The 12594-nt window shown below is 42.5% G+C and overlaps 1 protein-coding gene across 1 annotated transcript in view; it reads left to right on the top strand.

The window, feature by feature from the left end:
- The window catches only part of ARID5B (AT-rich interaction domain 5B), a gene marked incomplete at both ends in the record, with an annotated part of 187994 nt that overhangs the window by 93672 nt on the left and 81728 nt on the right, over nt 1–12594 (top strand).

Genomic DNA, 12594 nt, shown 5'->3' with positions numbered 1-12594 from the left:
TTCACCAGTTTTAAAAAAAAAAAACACACCAGTTTAACCACTTCAGTATCATAAGGTAAATAGATATAGATAGATAGATATAGATAGATAATAGATCCCCATGCCCCTTAATTTTGTCATATACATATATCTCTATACACTGTGCCCATCAAAGATGGATATGTGCACACATATCTGTATCTGCATCTCTGTTCAGCTGATTGGTCGTGAGATCTCTGTAGATAGAAAGGAAGGAGGAGAAGAGAGCACATCCTAAGTTCAGGAGACCTTTCATGATGCCATGAAAGCCTGGAGGCAAGATAAAATCACATCTCTCACATCTTCACTTTCTCATCTCTTTCTTGAAGAGATTGGATCATATCAGTGGTTCTCAGTAGGCTGGGCAGGGACATCAGAATACCCTGGGGGCACGTCATCGTAGTACACATGTCGCCTGGCAGTTCCTATACTTACAGAGGCAAAGACACCCCCAACTCTCACCCTCTCCCTTCTCTGGGAATCACCACCATAGAGTGAGCAGGGTGATGACTGAGCCACACTGGCTCCCGTGTGGGTATCTGGGTGCAGACGCAGTGGAGACCCTTGGCCTAGAGAGTATGACGGGGTCCCTTGGGGCAGAACATTCCTTGATTCTGTTGGGTCATGTCTTTCCGAGGATGCCTAATTTTGCGGATTATTCAGGTTCAGATTATTCTGCTCAGCCGTTACAGGCCTCACCGTGGTTTGGGGGTCCACGGTGGCCTCTCCAGTCTGATTGTTCATGACTCCAGCAGCCCTGGAGCTGCTGCGGGGGTACTGTAAGTAGGTGTGTGGGCAGATGAGGGTAAGGTGACCAGACGGCTCATCTTGATCCAAGAACGAAGGGAGAAAAGAGAGGAAGGGGACCTAAGTTTATTAGACATGACTTTTTTTTGTTGTTACAGACTTTTTCCAGGTGCCTTTCACAACTCTGACTTATCGGTCTATAAGAGAGTAATAGTGTTTATGCAAGTTATGATTTTCTTATCGTTCTTAATGTTCAAATAACCTTTTTATTCAAGTAGATGAATGTATCTAATACATTTTTAAAACATACTCTCTTTTCAGATCAACATGTATAAATCTTCCCTTTTCAATACTTCTCTTTGGAGTTTTTCATCTCTAGCCCCTACTCCCAGGACAAAGGGTTTCTCTGTCCTGCTTGCTGCTCAAGAGGTCTCTAAATTCCTGAAACAAAATAGAACTGAAAAAATGCTTTCCCTCGTTTAAGAGAATTCTAAATTAGAGTTTCACAGTGTAATACAATGAAAAAATGTTTTAACCTTTTTGGCTAATTTAAGAGTTATTAGTCATGGAGTTTCAAAGCTGTTGTATCTAGAACTGGTAATAGAAGTTGCAGTTTAACAACACTCACAATGGTTGTTTAAGAGTTACTAAATTAGTTTTAAATGTTCTCACAAACACAAGCATCTGACTTTTGAATGTTTTCTGGAATCTTCTTCTGGTATAGCTAATTTTAATGCTGTTTTCCTTCTCCAGACTCTTAAGGTGGAAGCTTTATTTTGGAATGAAGGTACCTTTAAAGAGCTTCTAGATGCCTAGTCTAAAAAATTAGAATATCAGATTTTTTTAGTTAAGTTTATACTTCAGATAGTTGGGACTTCTTACAGGGTTTCATTTTAGTAAGTGAACAGAAAAAAAGCGTATTCTGGCCCAATTTGAACACATTCACCAACATCCCTCCCCCACCTTGCACTTCTGGTCATATATCTCAATTTCCAGAGAAATTCCTTTTAAACCTCCAACTGGTTATATTTGAAATCAACATGGGTTAAAGGGTTTGTTGAAACGCGGGGTTGGGTTTCTCCAACCAACAGTTGGTGGAAGAACATAAATTTAATTAGTGACTGGCATTAAACAAATGTTCCTAATATTAAACACTGCCAGATGACTGAAACACTTCTGTCAGATTACCGCGAGTGCCAGGGGGCCCACAGATGAATTTTCTGCACAGTATATATTCTGTACCACACGTTTGGTGACTTCAGTAATTGGTCAGATGTAATTTAGGTAACAGTATGCCTAGGCTGTAAAAATCAAATTTTATTAGCCATATCACCAGGTGGATGAATGGTGGAGCTGATGGCAAAGAGTGCATAGCATTTAGCAGCTACGCCTTTGACACATGAAATTCATAAATTGCCATAAAATACCTCCAAGGCCCTTCTCGAAAGGACAGTGTCTGCTTTCCTATGATTAAATAATGTTTATTTTATTAACTAATATATCTTTTGCTTTCTTGTATTAAGTGGGGTTACGGAGTGAGGGTGGGAGGGGGGTTTTCCAAAGATAAATAAAACACAGTCCTTGCTTGTTTTGAGGATTTAAAATCTAATTGGGGAAGACAGGATTAACGCACCTGAAAGGTTAACTCATGTTACAGGAAAGTCAGTGATGAAGTATTGGGTGAGTGTTGTAGAAGTCACGTGCAGTAGGCATTTCACAGTGAGCTGGGGGCATGCTGGAGAGGATGGTCATATCATGGCGAGGGGTCGGGGAAAGCCTTATGGAAAAGGCAGAGCTGGATCTGGTTTTTAAAAATAGGGAGAAACAGCAGGAAGGGGAGGGATAAATTGGGAGGTTGGGATTGACATATACACACTGCTATATGTAAAATAGATAACTAATAAGAACCTGCTGTATGGCACAGGGAACTCTACTCAGTACTCTGTAATGGCCTATATGGGAAAAGAATCTTAAAAAAAAAAAAGAGTGGATACATGTATATGCATATGATTCACTTTGCTGTATGCCTGAAACTAACACCACATTGTAAATCAACTATACTCCAATAAAAATTTTTTTAAAATAAAAATAGGTAGAGAGGTTATTAGAAAAGTTTTGGAAATACCTAGATCATTTAAAATTCAGGTCCAGACTCCATTAGGAATGGCTGCCTTTGCCCTGGGTCAGCTGTTGGTCTCTCTTAGATTTGTTTGCCCTTAGTCATCACCCTCAGGAGGCCGTGCTCTCTGGGTGAGATTTATAAATGGCCTGATGCCCTCTCTACCAGTAGGACATGAATGTGAGTCAGTCGGTGGACCCAGACTGGGACAAACCCAGGCCATGGCTTTGGAACGGATCTGGGCTTTCTTTCTCGAGCAGAGACGTCCCCTCGTTTCCTCTGGGTGCCATCCAGCTTACTGCCATTCCCCAGGTTCATCTCTGAAAATGGACTTTGCTCCTCTGACAACCTTGCCCAACTGCTCAGACACCCCACCTCTTTCCCATTGTTTTAATGTCGTCCACTGAATAACAGATTTAATTGAACAATAAAAGTAAGGCTTTTAAATCTGCAACGAGTCCCTGTAAATAAATCCTCCATGGAATTTTATGAAGCTGTTTAATGAAAAGTTTGATTAGAAACTATGAAAGAAAAAGAGAATAGATGAAATTTCATCATTTAGTCCCACATGAAGGTAGTGTCATTTTGATTTTTATTTACATTGAGATATTCAGCATAGAGTAAATATATCCTGGTTTTAATTAACTATTCTCCTTACTTGGGAAAGGTTATTTTAGGCTTGAAGGGTTTTGATAGCATACCATCTGCTTTCTTCAGTGTATTTTATTCAAGTCCCTTCCTTGCTTACGGTGCAGCACAATGTCTAAACCTATGACATAAGCATAAATTGAATCGTATTAATGTTAGGTGATTGAAAAGCTTCAGCTTCAACATCCTGCCTGCTTTCTTCCATCTTGTCAGTTACAATGCTCTGAAAGGCAATGTGCTGTTTTCTTAGCACAAGAGAGTTGACTATTTTTAAAACTAAAGCAATGGACTCCGCACTAAAGCATTATGAAAACTGGTTGTCTTGCACATGCAATTAGGAAATGAGGTTACAGTAACGATGAGGGGAAAGTGACATTATGAATGGCAATTTTTTTTCATAAAAATCTTTACCCTATGTATAATTCCTGCCCCCGCCACTGTCCTGTCAGAATCTGCTAGCATAAGACATTCTCTGACAGCCCCCCACCTTACTTTTACCTCTTTTTATAATGTGATGATCCTTTTGTAAAACAGGTACTGTCATTTATAGTGTGTTATTGTCTGTGCTGTAGAGAAAACACACACCTGCAAACATTTTGTCTGTTTTTCCTGTTAGAACAATAAAATGTCCACCAGTGTGTAATGCACAATGTTTACATTAATATCACACAAATTGATTTCACATGTGTGAGGTGTTGACAGCTAAATCCAAACAGAGGCACCCGCAGTATGGTAGATAAATGGATAACTTTAAGGTATTGGCTTCTATCAGAGATGTGAGGCAGACCCCATGTGAATGAGATGAAATCAGTTTTTAAAGGTGGGTGAGGCTAAATGGATGAAGATGTGGTTGGTTAAAAAATTAATAAAAGTGTGGTTTATTTTGGTTTGAATTTTGAATTGCAGAGAGACATAAGAAGTCATGCTTCTAAGTTCCTTGGCAGATGGTGTGTGCATGTGTGCGTGTGTGCATGGGCTTCTTGACCAAGGAGTGGGATGAGGTTAAAGGAAGGATGTGGTAAATCACCCGAACAGAACAGAGATGAGGTGGACCGTCATCTTGGTGTTTGGTCCATATGGAGAACACCGCGAACCCTGATCCTCGGGGAGAAGTTGGCTACATCAATATTAAGACATAGCCTCTGCTGAGGGGCTGCGGGGTAACATGTTATAGTATTGAATAAAAAGAGTGCTAGGCTTATAGGCACATAGCCCCGGTTTAATCAAGGCTCGACCATCTGATTTGCTGTGCTCTGGGCAAGTGACATAAGGCCCCTCACTTGTCCCATCTATAAAATCCAGTAGTAACAGCCCACTTGCTGGGCTCAGAAAAAATTTGTATTCACTTGATTTTTTTTTTTTTAATTCTCTTGATAAATGAAGATTCTCTATTGTTTCTATTGGAGTCTTAGGCCTCAGACAACTTGTAGGTAGTCATCTAAACCCATCTTCCTCTTTGAATAATAAAGGAACCGTTTTCCTAAGGCTCTGGGGCTCTTACTGGAACCTTAATGGAAAAGAATAGTTTTCTACTTTTTACAGTATGTTTTAAAGACGCTTTTCTGACTCTGCCCTGAACTTTCCATTTTCCTGTGGGGTGAAATAATGACATTATAGACAAAAGAAGAAAAAAGCAAAGGGAGGGAGGGAAACAGAAGAGGGGATGAAACCTTGACATTTTATGAAAGAAAACTCAGGACCTATAAAATTATTTTGAAGTGTAAAGGACGAGCTGGACGACACTGCCTCTTCCCCTCTAAACATCACATGTTTTGCTGGAAATGAAAGGAAAGGCAGTTGTTTTGTTAAAGATCATGGGAATTTGTAAGTGAGTAAACATTTTTTTCTTGCCAAAGTAGGTTTCATGGTCTCAGTGGACTTCGATGATCTGATGGCTTTGTTCCTGGCCCCTGTCCACATTCAGGCTTCCCCTGCCTGCCTGCCTGCAGTGCCCACCCACCTCCCAAATGATAACAAGGCAGATGTTCCTCTTTAACTGAAGCCAGGTGGCAAAGGAGTCGTGCTTCTTGTACTTTGCTGTTTCCGCAGAAGACCTTCACCCTCAGAGATCTCGCTCGGAGGACTGCTTTGTCTTGGAAGTTTTCTAGAGGTTCTGTTTATCATTAGAGGATGGTCTAACCACGACCACTCCTGGTACCTGCTCTTTATTCCATGTAGCTGCCAAAGCAGGGCCAGAGAGAATGTTAAGTTCATCATACCACATAGTCAAGCAAACCGCAATACGTCTGCTGGTAGAGGTGTGTGGGATGTGCTCTAGAGTACGTGGAATGGTGGACATAGGGCTTTGGCTTCCAGGACAGCGAGACACAAAGAGGACTGGAGAACAGGCCTCCTTGGGCAGAGGCGTTGGAAGCTAGGGTGCCAACCCTTTTGGGGGTTAATAAAAAGAATTTTTAGGGCTTCCCTGGCGGCGCAGTGGTTGAGAGTCCGCCTGCCAATGCAGGGGGCATGGGTTCGTGCCCCGGTCTGGGAAGATCCCATATGCCGCGGAGCGGCTGGGCCCGTGAGCCACGGCTGCTGAGCCTGCGCATCCGGAGCCTGTGCTCTCCAACGGGAGAGGCCACAACAGTGAGAAGCCTGTGAACCGCAAAAAAAAAAAAAAAAAAAAGAATTTTTATGTTGCTACTGTAAATTAATTTACAGTCATGATATATGAAGTGGGTAGGATTAGTGGATTTCTCTTCTGTTTTTAGAACTTAAAATGTATTTTTAAATAACCCTGGACTCCTTTTGTAGCTGAGTGGACTCCATAGGTTATTAGAAACTATTTGGACTCATGGGTTCAATACACTCTGTTCACCCCAGAAGAAAGGATTTGTGTCTATATTGGCTAATATTTCACCTAGGATTTTATCGAGAAAAGCAAGAAAGTTATATCCTATTACTTTAGCAAGATCAACATATTCCTCTCCAGGGTGAAACAGATATTTTTATCAGTTAAGACGCGCGCGCGCGCACACACACACACACACACACACACACACACACACACACACACACACACACACACACACACCACACACTACAGGAAGGAGCCAGGTCATTGAAAAATCACAGGCAAAAGTGCTGGTTAGGGGTAGGGTTGGTGGAATGAGGTCCCGAGTAAGTCTGTATTCATTTGATTTTTTAAAATCTTCTTGATAAATGAACATTCTCTCTAAACTCCTTCATTCTATCCTGTCAGGGAAACTGGATTGATTTAAGTTCCTTGGACTTTGGGTGAGGCTCTCTGGGGATGCTTAGGGCCCAGGATGTTGTCTGGTACACAGTATGCCCATATCCACTCCTGTGTTTCACCAATATCTATTCAATACCTACAGTGTAGCAAGTGGTGCCTGTGCACACAGTTGTGAACAAGACAGAAAAATACCCTAATCTTTTTTTTTCAAAGACCTTATTCTTTTTTTTAATTATTAATTAAATAATTTATTTTTGCTGTGTTGGGTCTTCGTTTCTGTGCGAGGGCTTTATCTAGTTGTGGCAAGCAGGGGCTGCTCTTCATCGTGGTGCGTGGGCCTCTCACTATCGCGGCCTTTCTTGTTGGGGAGCACAGGCTCCAGACGCACAGGCTCAGTAGTTGTGGCTCACGGGCCTAGTTGCTCCGCGGCATGTAGGATCCTCCCAGACCAGGGCTCGAACCCATGTCCCCTGCATTAGCAGGCAGATTCTCAACCACTGCGCCACCAGGGAAGCCCGAAAAATTCCCTACTCTTAAGGATCTTACAGTGTAGTATGTGGGAAGGGTATTAGCAAAATGTGGGATAGCCATGGCCATACCTCCTAGGTACAGACCATACCTCACAGGGTTGTTGTGAAGATTACATGAGTTAATCACTTAAAGCACTTAGATGGAACATGGCAAGTACTACTTAAGTACTCATGGTCACAGAATCTTCTTGTACTTCTTGCACCACCCAATACGACCTTAACCACATATGGGGTCCACAGTGATTCCTCAAAAAACATGCACAAAATCATTTCATACCTATACAGACTCCTAGGGAAAATGAGGTATCATTTGCTACTTAAACTCCTTCGACATCCATTCATTCCAGAAATACTTGTTTGTTTGTCCTTCTGCCTGGAATGTGTTTCCACAGATACCATGGGTCTGGCTTCTTCTCGTCATTCCAGCCTCAGCTCAAATGTCTCCTCCCCAGAGACGTCTTCTCTGACCTTCCCTCTTCCACAAATCTGGCTCTATCCCATCACCCAGTGTACCATTATCTTTCTATCTCTCATCCCTATCAGAAATGAACTCCTATATTTGTCTCTTTACATGTTTTAGTCTGCTTCCTCCCCACCCATACTATATGTAAGCTCTTTAAGAGCAAGGAACTCTCTGTCTTTTCACAACCATGTGCCTGGGGACCAGAACAATACTTGGCACATAGTAGGGATATAATAAATATCGGTTACACGAATGAACAGATCCGTGCATACTGTGTATCGATAGCATTGCTCTCTGCCGTTTTACAGATGAGGACACTTAAGCACAGCAACATGACACAGCTAGCAAGTGGTAAAACCAGGACTTGAACCTAGACAGTGTGACTCTTAACCATTATACTTGCGTGCCTCTCACCTTGGTCCCTGCTCGGAAAGATCTGTCAGATTTCCAGAGATCATCAGGCTGACAGGAAACAGATAACTGACCACCAGGTCTCTAGATGATCGATGTGAAATAGGTTCTGTAGGATTTAGAGGGATTGGTATGTGTTAGCGTGATTTAGCAAGGAATGATGGTAAAGATTCAAAATATGGAAACCATTGGATTGGGATCAAGAAACTCTGATGCCAGGGCTTCCCTGCTGGTGCAGTGGTTGAGAGTCCACCTGCCGATGCAGGGGACACGGGTTCATGCCCCGGTCCAGGAAGATCCCACATGCCGCGGAGTGGCTGGGCCCGTGAGCCATGGCCGCTGAGCCTGCGCATCCGGAGCCTGTGCTCCACAATGGGAGAGGCCACAACAGTGAGAGGCCCGCATACTGCAAAAAAAAAAAAAAACTCTGATGCCAACGTCTTCTCTTGTCTATGCTACACCACTCTCCCTGCTTCAGCCCTTGCTGTCCTTTGGTCTCTTTTCAAGACAGCAGTCAGAATGACCATTTCCCTGCTCAAATCTCCCAGTGGCTTCCCACTTCATCAGAGAAGCAGATGTGAGTATCGAGCCTTGAAGAGCTGGAACTCTTTAGAAGTTGAAGGGTCAGTAGTAAACTAGCCTGTGTTCTCCCGGACTCTTTTTAAGGCGTGGGATTGCGATGCTGACAGGACTTTCATTATGCACCTCTCTGTAATTTTCTGCTTAGAGTGCATTGGCTTTCCCAACTTGGCATCCTTTTTTTTAATGAAAAAATTATAGGTCTAATTTCAAAAAATGAAATGTATGCAAGCTTTCCTGCTTCTGTCACTTCTTTATTCCTGTAGCACATAAATCATTTCCCTTTTTAAAATTAAATTTCGTTTGCCATGATTTGGAAATGGGTTTTCAAAGGCCGCTGAGTAGCCAGGCTCTTGGCAAAGGAGCTAGCTGTGATGCCTGCTCAGGAAATCTCCTCATTGCTGGCTGGCGTGGGCCTTGATTCCGTCATCTGGGCTTTGTGCTCCCTTTGGAAGTTGCCTAGAAATTCTCTCCCTAAGACTCCTCTCTGAACTGCCTTTCTGGCTCTCCAGTCGCCATCTTGGAGGACGAAAGAACATGGGACTTGGGCAGAAGAAGGCTGTGCGTTCTGATGCTTCTTGGGTGCTTATCCACGCGTTCACTGAGCACCAGCTCTGTTGAAGGCAGAGCTCCAGGTGTTGTTGGGATTTTGGTCTCTGTTCTCAAGACACTTACAAATCAAGGTGGTTGAGGTAAACCATAGAGCAGTGGTCACTGCCACTATAATCTGTGATCCTTTTAACAATCCTGCCTTTGACCCATGCAACCTTAGGGTCACATGGTGGCTGCAGGGTCACAGGCCTAACATGCTGCAGACGTGCGAGTTGTACCGCCCCCTTCCCAGGCTGCTGACTACCGTGAGCACACTTTTCCACCACAAAGTGAGAGGAGCATGGAGCTAAGAGTCTGGAGTTACTTCGGCGTTCAAAGAGATGAGATCGTGAAGCTTTGCAAATGGGAAAGCTCTGCCATCTCACGGAGGCTGCCGGGCAGTCTGTGAAGGGCGAACTGAGAAGGTCAAAGTCTAGATGCCGGGCTTTCCTGATGGCACAGTGGTTGAGAGTCCGCCTGCCGATGCAGGGGACACGGGTTCGTGCCCCGGTCCAGGAAGATCCCAGATGCCGCGGAGCGGCTGAGTCCGTGAGCCATGGCCGCTGAGCCTGCACGTCCGGAGCCTGTGCTCTGCAGTGGGAGAGGCCACAACAGTGAGAGGCCCACGTACCACAAAAAAAAAAAAAAAAGTCTAGGTGCCACTGGAGTTAAAAGATGTATGAAAGAGGGTGCGGAGGTCAGGGAGGCCTCTTAGAGGAAGTGGAACTTCAGCTGGACCTTGAGGGATTCAAAAAGGAGGAAGTTATTTCAGGTGAGGAGGTGGAAAATACTATGGACTTTGAAGCTCAGAGAATGAGGTTTTTTTCCTCTGCCATTTTTAGCTTTCAGCGTAGACAAAAAAACAGCCTCCACGAGCAGAACATTTTTTTTCCTCCTAGAAGATGTCACCTTCCCCTGAGGACTCACGTGCTCCTGAGTCCTTCTCTCACAGGCCCCATTGTGGTTAAGACCCAGAGGAAACCTCTTGGAGGAAAAATCAATGTGTCTCGTATTAAATTGGAAATGTTTCTTTGGGTGTATAAGAGAGGGAGGGCTGCACGAGCTTTGCAGCAGCGGGTAAAGGAGCGAGGTGCCTGCTTGCTTTCCTGGCTGTTTAAAGGGCTGCTTCTAGGCTGAACGAGTAGCTTCAGAATAATCATCTTGGACACTTTGCTCCTTATCCCTTTTGTGTTACTCAGTACTTTTCCAAAGTTATTTTTTCCTTCTGCTTGGTATTAAAGTTACCAGCGTCAACTGCATTTCTCTTCACTAGAGTCTAAGCTCCTGGGGGGGGTGGTAAGAATCATGCCATACTCATCTTTGTAACAACATATGCTTGTGGAAATAATATAAAAACTCTGCTAGATTCCAGAGGGCTTCAAATCTCCATCATCTATCTTATCACCTTCCTTAGAGTCAAGTATTTCTTGACCTCAATCTTTAAACTTTAGCTCATCGCCAGTTGATTTAATTCTCAAGGGAACATGTCTAGCTCAAAGCAACCAGGTTTCTCTCAACATTTACTCACCTTTTCAAACTAGAGGAACAGTCTTCATAAATTGGTCACTGTCTTTGGTTGAAGATTGTTCACTTGTTACGAAGCTTAACAGTCCCTGGAGTCTGCACCACCTCTGAGTTGCTCTTTCTGAGGAAGTCAAGGAGCATCCTTAAGTTAGGGCAAATGGTAGCCTGTATCCAGAAATTAGTGCATCCACCTTTCCCGCCTCTCACGTTCAGATATCAGAATTCATTGTGGACATCAAGGAATGGTGGCAGAACATTGTTCTCAATGGTGAAAAACTGAAACCATTTCCTCTAAGATCAGGAGCAAGACAAGTTTGTCCACTCTCACCACTATTATTCAACATAGTTTTGGAAGTTTTAGCCACAGCACTCAGAGAAGAAAAAGAAATAAAATGAATCCAAATCGGAAAAGAGGAAGTAAAGCTGTCAGTGTTTGCAAATGACATGACACTATACATAGAGAATCCTAAAGATGCTACCAGAAAACTACTAGAGTTAATCAATGAATTTGGTAAAGTAGCAGGATACAAAATTAATGCATAGAAATCTCTTGCATTCCTATACACTAATGATGAAAAATCTAAAAGAGAAATTAAGGAAACACTCCCATTTACCATTGCAACAAAAAAAGAATCAAATACCAATATCTAGGAGTAAGCTTACCTAAGGAGACTAAAGACCTGAATGTGGAAAACTATAAGACACTGATAAAAGAAATTAAAGATGATACAAACAGATGGAGAGATATACCATGTTCTTGGATTGGAAGAATCAACATTGTGAAAATGACTATACTACCCAAAGCAATCTACAGAGTCAATGCAATCCTTATCAAAATACCAATGGCATTTTTCACAGAACGAGAACAAAAAATTTCATAATTTGTATGGAAACACAAAAGACCCCAAATAGCCAAAGCAATCTTGAGAAAGAAAAACAGAGCTGGAGGAATCAGGCTCCCGGGCTTCAGACTATACTACAAAGCTACAGTAATCAAGACAGTACGGTACTGGCACAAAAACAGAAATATAGATCAATGGAACAGGATAGAAAGCTCAGAGATAAACCCATGCACATATGGTCACCTTATTTTTGATAAAAGAGGCAAGAATGTACAATGGAGAAAAGACAGCCTCTTCAGTAAGTGATGCTGGGAAAACTGGACAGCTACATGTAAAAGAATGAAATTAAAACACTCCCTAACACCATACACAAAAATAAACTCAAAATGGATGAAAGACCTAAATGTAAGGCCAGACACTATAAAACTCTTAGAGGAAAACATAGGCAGAACACTCTATGACATAAATCACAGCAAGATCCTTTTTGACCCACCTCCTAGAGAAATGGAAATAAAAACAAAGATAAACAAATGGGACCTAATGAAACTTAAAAGCTTTTGCACAGCAAAGGAAACCATAAACAAGATGAAGACAACCTTCAGAATGGGAGAAGATATTTGCAAATGAAGCAACTGACAAAGGATTAATTTCCAAACTTTACAAGCAGCTCATGCAGCTCAGTATCAAAGAAACAAACAACCCAATCTAAAAATGGGCAGAAGACCTAAATAGACATTTCTCCAAAGAAGATATACAGATTGCCAACAAACACATGAAAGTATGCTCAACATCGCTAATCATTAGAGAAATGCAAATCAAAACTACAATGAGGTATCACCTCACGCCAGTCAGAATGGCCATCATCAAAAAATCTACAAACAATAAATGCTGGAGAGGGTGTGGAGAAAAGGGAACCCTCTTGC

This window comes from Hyperoodon ampullatus (genome assembly GCF_949752795.1).
Source record: "Hyperoodon ampullatus genome assembly, chromosome: 1".
Classification (NCBI taxonomy): domain Eukaryota; kingdom Metazoa; phylum Chordata; class Mammalia; order Artiodactyla; family Ziphiidae; genus Hyperoodon; species Hyperoodon ampullatus.
Note: the sequence above shows the minus strand (reverse complement) of the source record. Positions and strands in the feature narration are given on the sequence as shown.